At 49.9% G+C, this 14,516-nt stretch overlaps 1 protein-coding gene across 7 annotated transcripts in view; it reads left to right on the top strand.

The window, feature by feature from the left end:
- Positions 1 to 425: 425 nt before the first annotated feature.
- STRBP (spermatid perinuclear RNA binding protein) overlaps positions 426 to 14,516 on the top strand; it is a 53,074-nt gene continuing 38,983 nt past the window's right edge. For all 7 annotated transcript variants that reach the window (XR_015797274.1, XR_015797275.1, XR_015797273.1 and 4 more), the window contains exon 1: positions 426 to 558. The gene's annotated coding sequence lies outside the window, so the exon portion shown is untranslated. The remainder of the gene's footprint in view (positions 559 to 14,516) is intronic.

Here is a 14,516-nt window from a genome sequence, read left to right as displayed (position 1 = left end):
CGCAGCGCAAGGGCTGCCCTCAGGTGCGGCCGCGCCGCCTCCGGATTCCGGAGCGAGGTTTACGTATTTTGCGAAGGGAGGAGGGGAAGGGACCCCCGCCCCTCCCCTCCCCTCCCCCGCCTTCGCCTGGGACGGAGCGGCGCGACCTCCGCAGCGCCGGGGCGGAGGCGCTGCTCGGCCGAGGCACGCGAGCGGCGGAGGCGGGCCGGAGCGGCGCGGCGCACAGGTAGCCGGCCGGGCGATGGGCCGGCTTACGCCAAGTGCGTCGGCGCGGCCGGAGGCGCCCCCGGGCGGAGGGGCAAGGCGGCGGCGCTACGCCGATAGCGTAAGGCGGCTCCGCTTCTCAGGTGCAGGGGAGGCGAAGGGGGCGGGCTCACCGTTGCCCGGCAGCCCTGGTCCGGGCCCAGCCTATGGGGGCGCCGGGCGCCGTCACGTGGCCCGAGCCCCGAAGCCGCCTGCTGCGGCGCTTGCAAGAGTCGGACCGAGCCGGGACGGGGCCGTGGCCGTGGCTGTGGCTGCGCGGAGGCGGACGGGGACCTTCTCCCGAGGGGGACGCGGGTAGGGCGGGCGCGATGCGCGCCGGGGGCGGGCGCGGGGCCGGGGCGGGGAGGCCACGCGTGCTGCGGGAGGCGTGCAAGATGGAGGGGGTGGTGCAGTGCGAGGCGAGCGGGGACGGGGACTCGATCCCGCGGGGCTGGCGGAGCGGAGGAGGACCCGGCGATGCGGCGGGGGGGGAGGGGGAGGAGGAGGAGGAGGAGGGGCGCGCGGGGCCGGCTGTGGGGTCCGGCGGGGGCTCCGGGGCGGCGGTCCTCGCGCACGGGCGCGCGGGGCAGCTCCCCAACCTGGCGCCCTCCAGGAATCTGAGAGTTCAGTTCCCACAATCCCCAGCCGTCGCCCCCCCCCGCCCAGGCCGCTCCAGCTGGGTTTTGCGGGAAGCGGCATCGCGGCACATCTGGAGGGCGCCAGGTCGGGGAAGATGACTTTAGGGAGCCGGATCCCGCTCGCCGGGCAGAGCGCGCCTTACTCCCGAGTAAATGCGCCCGGGCGCTCTAGCCGGCGCTTTCAAAGCAGGAGGCGGCGCCGGGAGCGCGGTGCGAGCGAGGGCTTGCCGCCCTGAACGGGGCTGGGGGGCGGGGGGCGGGCAGCAGGGTCGCTGGGGCAGAGGCGCGCCTTGGCGGTTCCGGGGCCGTTTCGGAAGCGGGTTCGGCGTGGAAGCAGATGCGACGTGGAAGAGGAGCGGGCGCGGGGCTCGGAGTCCCTCGGAGTAGCGGGAGGGAAGAGCATCCCGCAGGAGAGTGCCTGGGGAGGGGCGGTTAGGGTAGGCGAGCGGGACCCCCGAAGAGGGAAGCAGGAGTGGCCTCGGGCAGTTTCCCCTGAGGGCAGGAACATGGGGCGGGGGGTGCAAAGATGTGGCTATCCGAAGAGGGTGCCGGGCGAACAGAGGGAGCAGGAGGAGGAGGCAGCGGCTGCCAGGTGTCCAGAGGCAGCGAGTCTGTGGGAAAGCAGATAGGAAGTTGGGTTAGGGGCTGCGATGGGGGGCGGCAGATTGCGCCGGGTTGCCCTTGAGAAATTCAGGCCTGTGTTTTGGAGAGAACCGGTTCCTCCTGTGATAAGAAGCCCTCGAGCAGCGGATTGCATATGTTAGCCACCAAGTTGGATCTGGGGTCAAAGTCTTAAGGAGTCTGAATTCATGCCCGGCTGGAGGTTCATTTGGGAATATTTCTCTCAGCCTCTTGGTTCTTTTCGGACTGCTTTAAATGCTGCTCTGGAGATGGAGCCGGAAACTTGCACGGATTTCAGTTTCGTGATACCAGGTGCAAGCTTTTGTAGAAAATAGTGTCCTTCTTCAGATTCCCAACCTTCCTTCCACCATAGGAGCATCCTGTGTCTGCATTGGGGGCGGGGGGGGGGGAGGAGATAGCTACTCTGAGTTCCTTGTCCAAAGATTCTGTCAATTATATCTTTAATCAGGTTTAAGCCCCATCTCATATAAGAGAGAGCCTGGTATGACGCATACATTTGCATCTAGCGTTTTATGTTCCGAATAATAGGGTTGGGGGTTTTGTTTTGTTTTAATGGTAATGGCAATATCTCACTAGTAGGGGTTCGATCCGCTGGTGGTGAGGATGGTGGCTGCTAATGAAAGCCTGCGGTGTTGCAGGAGAGCGTCGTGCAAACAGGCAAGTTCTGAGGGGAACTTGTGGGGATCAGGGATCGAGCCGCAGTGGGCTCGGAGAAACCCTGCTGCCTTTGGACTGGCCAGTCCTCTAGGAGATCTGGTAGATCTAGGAGGGCAAAGTGGGTTGTCTTCAGGCAGCAGCATCTTGCGCCGGGCCTTGGAAAGCGAGGGGACCAGCTTTCTCCCCCCGCGGCCAGGCTGTCCAAATCCAGCCTCCGTGCAACTAGCGTGGCACAGTCGCATTGTCTCTTGCCCTGACCTGATTTTTTAAAAATGAAGCATTTGCAATTTGGGTGGCTTCTGGACACTCCGATCCGCCTGGACGTCCATTCCAGATAGGGTGAGAGTCCTGTGCATGGTTCATGGCAACAGCTGAGGCTTTGCTTTTGCTTCGGCTCACCCTCCACCCCCCAAATACACCCATATTCTGTCTCTGGCTTTGCCTTCTCCTTTTAGCGTTAAACATTTACCCAAGGACTTGGAGTGGACAATGAGGAAGAAGCCGGCGGAGCAATGCCTGTGGAACATCGGAGGAGGGCCATAATGTAGTGAAAAGTGTGCGAACGTTGCTGTGACCCATCTCCCGAGTTGCAGTTGTACAGACAGAGGTGGTTTATAAAGCCCCAGTGAGGTTGCAGTCAAACTAAGTTTGCTGAGGCAGGACAGCTGGTGGGTGACTTCTAGCTGAGTCCTAGTAGATTTAATTCTGTTAATATTTATCTCTCTTTCTGGGCAGCCCAGTGAAACTGGCGAATGTGAAATTGGCGAACGTTTTCCACATAAAGTCAGGCACATAAAACTGTCTGCTAGATGTAATTCATTTTCTTCCTGGTATCAGATGTCAACAATATGCAAATTGCATGATAGTTGTCTCTTCGTTTAACCTGGATGGCTTTGCTGGCTGCTGCAGAAAAGATGATTTCCGTTTGTTTTTTTACTAGATGTACAAACATTTCTCTCCCATCGTTCTTTGAAAAATTCTCCTTTATGTAAACTATATGTTAAGTAGTGGGTTTAAAAAAAAAAAAGTTTCTCAAATGTGTTCTGAAAGTGGCTTCCTCTGAACTGGAATATTACGACTCAGTGTCAGATGCTTGGACAGGCTGATGGTTATTCTCCTGGGAGGGAAACATACTCTGCAAACAATCAGAGGCTCTGATCCAGGATCTAGTTTACTCAGAATTAAATCCTTGAGTGTAAATAATAAGCAGGCCCAGCTGAAAAGAACCAGGAATGAGAAGGCTAGATCGTACATAGCATTTGACTTGGTCATCATGATTGTTCCGTGAATTGGACTCATTTCTCAGAGAGAGAGGAAATAAGAAGGGAATCAGTTCTGTTTAGAACCTAGATGGGAGATCGCAATAAAATCTCGGGGTGCCAATCCCTTTTCCTCTTTCTGCCAAGAAAACTACAGAAACATACCCTTGGCATTATAAAGAAGCTTGTTCACCTACAAGATGTACCTTAGCTGTTTCTTCTGTGTGTATAAGATTGTCCTTTTGTTCATTTTTAAACTAACTTCATCACACCAAGATTTAACTTAGTACCTAGATTCCTTCTCCATGAAATTCAGGGTGGGGGATCCTCTCAGGAGCTCTGGGGTTTAGTTAAGGGGTGGGTGGGCTGTAGACCAAGGGCATTGGGTGAGTTTAGGCAGAGGCAGATACAATACAACCCTGTAGCTTTTGGGAGGCAGGGCTGGAATTAATGGAACAAGGAGAGCAAAAACAGCTATTTTGACTCCCCTCCCTGCCAAAGAGGGTTTCCTTTTGCAAAGGCAGAGAGCGGTTGCCAAATGCGTAAGGATGGGTCTGTGCATTTTGGATCTCTGAAAGTTGCTTCGGTGTGCAGATGGTGGTTTGCACCACCTGGGCCCTTGGAGGTGAGAGGTGAGTCCCCTTAAGAGGGCTGGAAAAGGTAGCCTGGAGGATGTCATCTTGTGGAGACCGTTTGACAAGCGCAGAATGTAGGAGGGGTGAAATTGCAGAATGTGGATGGAAAGCCTTCCTTCTTTTAGGAATTACGCCTTTAACCCCCAAAGCAGAAGAGTACAAAGCTCTTACGAAAAAGCGACAAAATATTCCTTTTCTCCGTGTGCTCTAATGGCTTGTTGTAAGCACTGGAACCTCACCACGTTGCTGGTTTCTTCCCACAGGTCAGCATGAGAAGATGAAAGTATTTCATAACTCTTGGTTACAGCTGGTTTTCCCTGTGTATGGCTGCTGATCTTTGTACGATGAAGTCGAGGGCCTGGTTTTGTTGAACGAAACCATTTCCGTTTACTCTAGAATTGCTGGCAGGCTTAAGGGGATACACAGAATTCTTCCCTCCTTTTCCTGTCATGGGGCATTAACTGGGAAAAGGAAGAAAGGATCAATTATTAATGAATGGGATTGATGAATACATTAATTGTATGGTGCATGCAGTCAATAATTAACTTTTTTTTTTTTTAAAGTCTGGGAGGGTATCTTGGCGTCTGCTGAGTTAACAAGCTTGGTACAGGAAAACACCCATCTGCTCCTTTTGATGAGGCAGGAAAGGCAGATGGTGAGGAATTAGGTCTCTCTCTCGAATAGCACACGTGATGTACCTTTCAGCGATGGGCCACGGGAAATTTCAGTTCTTCCCTCCCACCCTGCTTGGTGGGTCTCCTTGCCCTCGTGGAGGAGCTTAAAAATCGTTCATACTGAAATATGGAGTCTGGCCAAGGCGGGTGCATTATCTGTTGATTGGTTTAAGGCAGTGTTTGTCAAACGTGGCAACGTGAGGATGTGTGGACTTCAACTCCCAGAATTCTAAGTTTGAAAAACACTGGTTTGAGGCCTTTCAACCAGGTTTGGTTTTTTTCATGTCGCTGAAGGATGGCGTTGGAAGCATCAACCTGTGATCAAGAATTGGGATTTGGGCGTGAAGGGAACCCCATGATATGAAACTGTTTTTGCATATATGTGTGTAAGCCGCTCTATATTCCCCTAACCGGGGCAAGGTCAAAAAAAGTCAAGATGGTAGCTAAACAGAGTTCCTTTTTTTTTTTATGGGTATTGCATGCGGGATGCCTGGGAAAAAAGGGATGGTGCTTCAGTCGTACGGGTGCCATCCTGACTTTTTTGACACACAAACACGCCCTCCTGTGGGTGGATGCCCGCTTCCCAATTTCCACTTTCTACTGCTTTCTTGCTAAAGTGACGCACCGTGGAAAAGGTTGAAATTGTTCCTGTATCTAATCCAATGTCGTACGGGCAGAGTTGATGAAAAACTCACCGCTTTTTTTATTCCTTGCCATCTTCCATTTTTGAAACCCACATTGGCTAGGTTAGACTTGCTGCAACATATCAACCCAGCCAGGAGTTACCAGGAAGGTAGCAGGCACCTGGATTTCACAACACCCTTTCGTTCCTTCGTGTTTGCGAGAAGGTTGTGGAAGTCATGCAGATGTTACGCCTGGGTGATGTCGCTGGTTTCCTTCCCTTCCTTTCCCTGCAAGAACCATAGCATTGGCTCATGTGCTGCTGGGCCCCTGGGTCTTAGCATCTTTGCTGAGAGGATGCGAGCTATCTTGCTAGTGTCTAAATAAGGACCATAGGAGAACATCAAGTATTTGACATCTTGATAAGCGAAGGTAGATGTGGGTTGACGCTGGCTTAAGAGATCAGTGTGGAATTGCCTGGCCTTCACTTGGGAGAACTTTGGAAATTGTGCCTCTTGAGCTGTTGGTTAAAAAGTGTCCCAAGCAGTAGAGAAGCTGCTTGTCCTTTACCTGGAGCTTTCCAGGGTCCCCCCCACCCCTCTTTGTAAGAGGACTTGGAGCTTTTCTCTTTTCCCGCGCCAAGGAGAACAATCAGAGACTTAGCCAGGTGGGCGCTCAGAACTTTCTCCTCCCCTCGGCCCCTTTTGGCAAGTGTGTGTGACGCCGTGTGCCAGATTTGAAAAATGTAATCCTTTTTATAGCAATAATGCTTTAAAAAGCACCCACACATTTTCCCCCCATACGCTGCAGAACCAACTGTGCTGGGAAGGTTTGTTTCTGGAGGTGGTTGAGAGAGAAGGGACAGGAAGCATGCTGGAAAGGGCCAGCAAGGAAGTCCCGTAGTTAATCTTTCTCAGGCTTGCGGGGAGGTAGATAGGTTGGGCTTCCCTGGAAACGTCTCTCCCGCCCCACCCCTCTCCAGCCTTTCTGGATCTTGAAGTTGCTTCTGCAACCATATTTGCATGGAGAAGATCAGAAAGGAGATGCTCTGTTGGCCACGAAGGCTGGGAATGAGCATTGTCCAGCCCAATGCATGTCTTTTCCAGTGTCCAGGATTTGTGGTCCTTTCTGCTCTTGCAGCCTCTTTGTGGTCACCTGGCAAATGTTGGGGGTCCGTGTCCTTCTTAAAGTTGAGCCTTGCTCTAACACGCATGGCTGGGATTTAGGACCACAAACTTTGCTTCTGCTGAGAAGCAGAAGTAACTGGATCATTGTGTTTTACACTAAACCTTACAATAGTTTGGGCTTATCTGAGGGCCTTGGGTGAACCAGGCTGGGGTGGCATGTAAGCCCTGGGGGGTGGCTTAGTAAAATGCATGGCTCAAGCCCACTGTGGCTTGCTTAGGAGTTCTGCTTAAAACAAACCTTGATTTAAACGGGTGCTTGAACTTAGCGGCGGTTGATGGGGAGTAAGAATATTGGGTAGGTCACGGGGTACGTGCGTTGCTAAGCTATAGCATTTGGCTTCAGCTTGGTGTGATGGTTGAATGCAGCCCTTATAGATTGTCAGGCATAGTTTATGGCTTAACATTACATGCAAGTGAAGGCTTTATGGCTTGTTCCACAAACCCTAATTAAATAGTGCTTCAGGGGATGAGGGAACCTAATGATTACATAGGGAAGGGTTTTAACCTTTCACCAGGGAGTTTCTGGGCTTGTAATGCAGCTGTTTGGGCTCATCCCAAGCGTCCGTGTGTCACTGTGGCTGCAGTGCTCTGATCGCCTTAGTCTCGAGACCTCCAAAATACTTCCCAGCCCTACTCACGATGCGCGGTTGCTCCCTCCGTGCATGCACGTCTTCCACTCAGACCCCAGCAGAGACCGTTAATGATATTGATAAAAGGGAAGTGCTAGAAAAACAGTAGAACTTCTCAGATTGTATTACCACAAAGTCTTGGTTAATTTTGCACTTTTATTTTTGTTATTTCCTCTCACGCTGCCTCTCCTTTGCCTTTCTTTCCCTTGAACTGCTCCTCTGCCTTCTCCAGCAGCGGGGTTTTTGCTTCCCCCTTGGCTCCGGTCCTTCAAGGTCCACGCAGCCCGTTCTTGGAACTCCTTCCTGCTGTTCCTCTTCACGTCCTTCCCACGATGGGGACAAGTCGCTGCCATCCGAGTTTCTCTTGCTGGAGAGGGGCCTTGGAACGGCCCCCCCCCAGTCAACATTTTCTGTCCCGGAGAAAGCGAATCGTTCCCTTCGCTTTTCCTGAGCCACCTCCAGGGAAAAAGGATGCGCAGATCCAAGACTTTTGCATAATAGCTCAGTATCCTCTCTCTCTTGAAAAAGTGAAAATGAACATCTTTTTTTTAAAGTTTTCAGTGGAGTTCACCAAGTCTGGATTCTGGGTTTCTTATTAACCAAAGGCACCGGCGGGCACCGGTCTCTCCTATCCCCAAAAAGCACACTGCTGAGATCTTCCTTTCCATCCCATCTCCATAGCCAAGTCTTTTCCCAAAGCTTCTAAGAAACACGTGTTGATTGATTGGTTGGTGTTGATAGCCTTAACCTCACTGTCCACCAGGCATACCCACCCTTCTCTGGGCAGAGCTTCCGAGCGGGCAGAGCTGGGGGTGCCAAAACGCAGCTCCCTTCCGGTGTATGAGCAAGAACCCCCAAGAAAGACCAGGGTGGCTGCAGTTCACCTGTGAATGTGGTTGACTTACAGCTTCCTCGTGTATCCAAGAATCGCTGGGGTGAGATGTGCGTGCCCTTCTGAGGCTTGTTCCAGCAGCCTTGGCTGGAAACCCTTTTCTCAGAAAACCCAACTGCCTCATTCATCTTAAGAGATTCCTTCGTTCTCCTCGCCCTCTCAGATGTTGACTGTTAACAGTTCTCAATATGCGGGGGAAATGATTTAGAGCAATTCTTGAATTCTGTGGTTTTGGCTTGCTTCGTCATAAAAGAGGCTGAAGTCCCGGCTGGTGATTGACAAAATGCAAATTCTGGGTTGCTTCATGAGCCAGTAAGTCATCCAACGGGAGGTTTCTGTGTCAGGGAGACTCAGCGTTGGGGCGGTTGGTCTCCCCGAGATGTTGTCCTTTGGCGCAGAGGGAGTCAGATGGCGTGATTTCTTAAAAATGGGGTGGAACTGCAGGGGGAAAAAAAACTTGTGCCATGTTTAACTCCTAAATATTTTCCCCCCAACTTGAGTTTTTGCTGCTGTGTTGTCATCATGCCGTTTAAGGAAAAATTTAGCTGTTTTTTCCTGGGTACAGTGAGCGCGGCCAGAGGCTTTTTCCAAAAATTCCTGGGTGTTTCTGCCACACTGGTATTGAGTCATTCTTTTTCCTAGGAATCCTGCAGCTCGATTATATCTGGCATTATTGCCCAGGATGCATATTTGGGAGTAAAAGATAAATTCAGAACTGAGGAGGTCCTACCCACATTTGTAATCTCCTTTGCTTTAAAAATTAGAGCCTTGAGATCTAACAAGGAGCAAAAGAAAAAGAAAAAGAAAAGCATGTTTGAAATTAAAGAGCTATAATTCAAGAATAAGCTTTGTACGCCATAACTTAGCCAAGTTCCCAGTCTTTTACAAAGCTTGTGCAAAGCTTCCTTCTTTTTTTCCCCCCAGCAATACAACTTTGGAGAAAGGGCAGAATAAGGCTACCCCTTACTGTATTGTTTGGTTAAAAATTAGGATATTAATTTTTAACCAATCTGCCCATTGAACTTAAGATTCCTATCTACCCTTAAAATAATGGTATCTATTGTCACTTCAATACAGTTTTGTTTCGTGGCTTCTGTTTTCTTTGGGGTTTTTAAAACATGTTTCGGTTTTGATGTAAACCACTTTAAGCCATTGGAAAAAGATACATGCCAGTTGTTTATTAATCCTAGAGAAATCCCTTCCCTTCTGCTGGCTTTCAAAGAAAACCCTCTGTTTTGTCCTTCCCGCCCCGTGGGGAGCATCCTGTCTCCCCCACAAGGTTGTCGTCCGTGTTGCTTGAGTTCTTGAAATGCTCTTATTGTCATTGGACGGCTGCACGTGTTTGCATGCACAGAAGTTGCGTGGCTGCAATAAATTACGTGGGGGTAAGCGTTTCCTGACGCGCCCCTGAATTTATGGGTGTTGCAATCAGGCCAGATTGGCCAAACCATCCTATTTATCGCTCCCTTCTTCCCTGTTTATTGGCAGCTGCGAATGAGGATCCTGAATTTCGCTCTTGGCGATTCCTGGTTGCCAAACAGACAGATCACGGTCAGTTAATTATTGGCGCTGGGTGTTATGGGGGTCATGTGCGGGGGAATCCAGCGGTCTTGCACGGTCGGCAGTCTCTTGAGTTCCCTGGCGGGCATCGGTGGTGGACGGCGGTTATCTCGGGTCATCCTTTCTGGCCTCCCGGTGGGAGCTGCCATTTCAAGAGGACGCGGGAGCCAATTTCGTTTCGTGATGCCCAGAAACGTAGAGAAAAAGAGAGCGATTCCTTGCCTCTCTCCTGACGCAGAACCAGTTTCGCTCTCTTGCCAGCTGGTTTGCTGCTGGAGAGAAACCATTTGAGTTGGAGATCGGGGCTCTCTTGCAGAAAAAATCTGCCTTGCGTGCCAGTCTCAAAAGTCAAAGTCAGGGTAGGTTGGGTTGGGTTTTTTTAAAATTTTTGTCACCGTCGGGATGGCCGTGGTACAAGCTGCTGGTGGCGTCCTTTGAAACATGAACTTGTGCCTAGAAGGGAGTGATCCTGTCCTGTTCCTTCTGCCACAGCTGCTTTGGGTGGGATGAGAGGCTTGGCATGGAAAGACGGGCTGTTGGGATTGGGTTGCAAGGGCAGGCTGCATCACGGTGACCCGGTTATTCTGCAAGGCAGTAGGGACCAAAACGGCTTTTAAAAGGTGGAGGTAATTCTTCGCTAGCTGCTTCGCCATGTTTTAATTCCACCGAGCCACCTCTGTTTATAACAGTGCAGAGCAACTTACGGGCACCCGTGCCCTGCGCTGCTCTGCTCTGCTGATGATGCCGTTTCCCCTCTTCGCCAAGCCCTTCTTTGCTGGGCATCAGAAATTTGGCTGCTCATATCTTCCCCAGGGAGAGCAAAGCTTGCTCTGCATTTTGGCCTCTGTAGCATCAGCTGCTTAAAACACTTCTCTCCCCCCACCCTTGATTCCTGGTCCCACCTGCAGATGTCGGAGCCCCGGTGTTGGGTCACCAAACTTTGCTGTCGTTGTGTTGCTGAAGTTAAGGTGCCGGCAAGGTGAGCATTGTGTCCCACCCACCCCCCAAGATCATTATTAGGAAGAATTTCTGAAACGAATAGGGCTGTGCAGCTTACCGCCTTTGGGACGGTGAATTCAGCCCTTCGTGTCTGTGGGATACAAAAAGATGGAAGAAGCTCCTTCGAATTCAGCCATGGAGAAAAGTTCCTACCTCTCTGCTTTGGCTGCCTCCGTTTCCTGTTTTAGAAACAAAACGGGGATGGAGTTTTGGGGAGGCAAACCGTCCCTCTTTTGAGCTTGCAGGTTAGATTTGCAGGAAGGGATTGGAGACCCCCATGCGGTGGCATCCCCTTGAGATGCCCTGCTTTGCCCAGCGGCTGTGTGTTTCCCCGGATCATTTTGGTGGTGATGGAATTTAAGGAGGAGGCGGGCCGATTAGGGCTTGCAAGCAGACTTCAGCCAATTCAAGGCATCTTCAACCTTCACTGAAGATGTTCTCCAGACTGAGAAGATGGCCTTCAGAGCGTCCGTTCCAGGGTTCAAATTTCACTCCTACTTAAACTTTTGTCAGCTTTCCTATTCTTCCTTGAAACGATGCCATGGATCACACATAGGAAATTAAAATTGAACCAAACCAGATACATTCTAGCTGTCCAACCTGTCCTTCCTTGTACACGTTAAGCATGTGTGAGGCTCCACTCGGGACAAATCGTGCTTAAATCCCTCTGCGAGCTCAGCAATGGGGGCTTAAGAGAGCTGCAGACTTTGGCTGTGACGGTTGTGGTGACTGTCCTGTTTCCAAAGACTTCCATCTGACGGGAAGCAGTATCTTGAATTTCAGGTGCTCAGGATTCACTAGGAAGAAAAACCAATTAGGACAATTGAAATGGAAAGAGAAATGTCTTCCCTCTCACAGATAGATCAAAAATAAATTTTTAAAAGTTTTGGGAAGGTGCAGATCCTCTGAAATGGATCGTTGCATAGAAAGTTTGGAAAAAATAAGGATTTCTTTCCCAAAGGTAGAAGGATGGCTTATTTGTAGTAACGTTTAACTGGCTTGACTGATGTGATTTTGGCATTGAATGATGATCCCTTTGTCATCAGCATTAAATGTTTTGCTTTGTTTCATTTAAGTAGGGTTCCCCCCCATTACCTTGAGATTATATTTGTGCTAATGTTGGGTCTGGAAAACGCATTGCGCACCGTATGAAACTCAAGAGGAGGACACTCAGTTAACAAATAAAGCAGTATATAAAAATGAGAACCGTTTGCAAAATGTGATCAGGTCGAGGTATGATTTCAGAGACCGAGATTGCTCATTTCAGATAAGAGAGTGTGAGCAGACCATGGGATGTTCTCTGTATCTGGTTTCAACTGCCTCTGTTGGGTGCCTGCCAGATACACTGAGTACTGCGCCCATCATCCCCAGCCAGCACAAGCAATACCTGTGCTAGTTGTGTAGGATTTGTAATCTGAGAGATCTGCACAGCCCCTGGTTGAGCTGAGGCCGGGGAGTGGTGTGTGCATCGTGGGGTTGTATGAGGTGACTCCCAAAATCCAAGTAGCTTCCAAAAATAATAATAAATAATTGGAACAATGTTGGATTATGGAGGGACTGCTTGGATTTATTTTTCAGAGCTATTCTGATGTCTTTCTCAGATGCCCTTTCCCGAACTGCGATGGGGGGCAAATGGCTTCAAAATAGATCTTGAGGATATTTAGGGACGATATTTTGCATACAATTTGTTATCCGATATCTCATTTGGAGCATAGAGCATCAAGAAAGTCACTAAGTGACTCCCTGAAGCATCTTCTTGTTTCTTTCAGTTTCTCTGGGGCCCTGGAAAGGAATGTGAAATTAATCGAGAAAATGAAGCAATGTTTTAATTCGGGAGGCAGGAAGTTTCAGGAGAAAGAGTTGGCCTCTGTATTTCATCCAGTCGGTCCCTCCTCTTGCGAGAAAGTGCCTCCTTTGCTTCTCGAATGTGTATGGTTTGCAACTGAGTGTAAGATTAGTGCCCAACGGTTGTTTGAATTAGTTTCCCTCGTTCCCATCCGCTCATTGTGCTGGTTGATAGAGATTGTCTGTAAAATGTCTATAGTGAATAAACCACGGTTGGGTTCAGAGTATCACACTAAGTCATAAACCACCTCTGGGGCTTAGATTTGCACCAACAAAGGACCCACAAGATGGTTTAGGGAGAGGTGAAAATGGTATCAAATCAACCCAGGTACAGGCAGTCCTTGTTTAGTGACTGCCTCATTTAGCGACCATTTACAGTTACAGTGGTGATGAAAAAGTAACTTTATGACCAATCCTCTCATTTACGACCTTTGCAGGTCTGTAAAGCAAAAGGAAAACTGAAGTAAGATCGTAAGCACAGTTGTGGTTTCACTTAGTGACCTCTTTGCTTAACAACTGAGTTGCTGGTCCCAATTGTGGTCGCTAAACAGGGACTCCCTGTACAACTTGGTATGCAGCCCCATACTCTGGATGCAATTCTTAGCTTAGAGAAGGCTTGTATTCTACTCCCATCTCTCTCTCGCATCCTTCCTCTCTTGCATTAATGCAGCACCGCCGGCGAATTGCTGATGACCCACGGTGGAGGTGGGGAACAGGCAACGTTTTCCCTCCTTGGCTCCAGTTGGTGCTGTATCCTGAAGCACAGGATTGGACAGGAGAGGATCCAAGGCACACGCGTTTACACTAGCATGGGTACATTTCTGGATTTCTGGGCAACTTCTGTTGTAGAGGAGTTTGGCCGATGAAATAGATTATTGCTTTATCTACCCCCACTTCTGGGAAATCTGTCTTCTAAGTCATTCCTTCTCCTTACCAGCAGATGGAGGAATCGTTTCCAAGCCCAGTTCTCCATCCAGCATCCCCTTTTATTCCCGGGACGATCTCATCCGTTCCGAAATGTTCCCCCGCCCACCCCTGGCTTGGCCACAGATGCAGTTTGCTCCCCACTTGGCTGGGACGGTAATTCACTCCAGCTATTGGCTCTGCCTTGCTGGATGCTGTTTTTAAGTTATTATTATTGGTATTATTTTGTTTCTGGAAGTGTGAATCTCTAGCCCGGTCTGCTTAAAATAGAATTGAGGAAGAGCAGCAGGGTCTGCCATCAAAGACTCACAGTGACCAGGATGATTGTTCAACCAGCATGCATAGATAGATAGATAGATAGATAGATAGATAGATAGATAGATAGATAGATAGATAGACAGACAGACAGACAGACAGACAGACAGACAGACAGACAGACAGACAGACAGACAGACTAGAGTTTCTTCTTTGTGATTTATAAAGGAGAAGGACTGGGTCCATGTTACAGAGTGAAGTTCAAGATGAATGGCTTTTGAACGCGGCTCTTCCTGCTTCTTGCTTGATGCCAACTAGCTTTCCCTAGCTTGAGGCCATCCATGCATGTTGCAGTTCAGTTCCCTTAATCCCCAGCCAGCATGCCCTGTGGGATTATGGGAAGGCTAACATGCTTGGATAGCGCACCGACTCTGCAATGCCTCCGTCAGTAAGGGAGAATCCATAGGTGGCGTGCCCAAACGGCACCATTTATGCAGAAGATGGCAATCTCAGTGGTTTGGGAGTGTTGTGAAAATATCCCCCTCCCAATGGAGAAGAACTTTAGGGAATAAACTCTAATTTGGTGGGGGGCTCAGGTAGCTCAGTGAAGCCTGAACATGGAAGTCAGTCATAGAAACAGAGTTAGCTGGAGAAGGACATGACTCACTGGAGCTCTGATGTTCTCCACACTGCCACATTTTGCTGGAGGTCCAACTGATTCCTGTATGTGGTATCTTTCCACTGTACATCTGTTGCATCCTGTAGGTCTCACAGAAGTTTAGGAAGCTCTTGGTGCCAAATTTCGCCCACGAAGCACCTCGACTCCTTGCGTCCATGTTGCAAGTTCTTCCAGAGC

The sequence above is a fragment of the Python bivittatus genome, unplaced genomic scaffold (assembly GCF_059951505.1).
Source record: "Python bivittatus isolate LINGU-HERP-01145 unplaced genomic scaffold, Pbiv_v1 ctg000160_np1212, whole genome shotgun sequence".
In the NCBI taxonomy this organism is placed as follows: domain Eukaryota; kingdom Metazoa; phylum Chordata; class Lepidosauria; order Squamata; family Pythonidae; genus Python; species Python bivittatus.
Note: the sequence above shows the minus strand (reverse complement) of the source record. Positions and strands in the feature narration are given on the sequence as shown.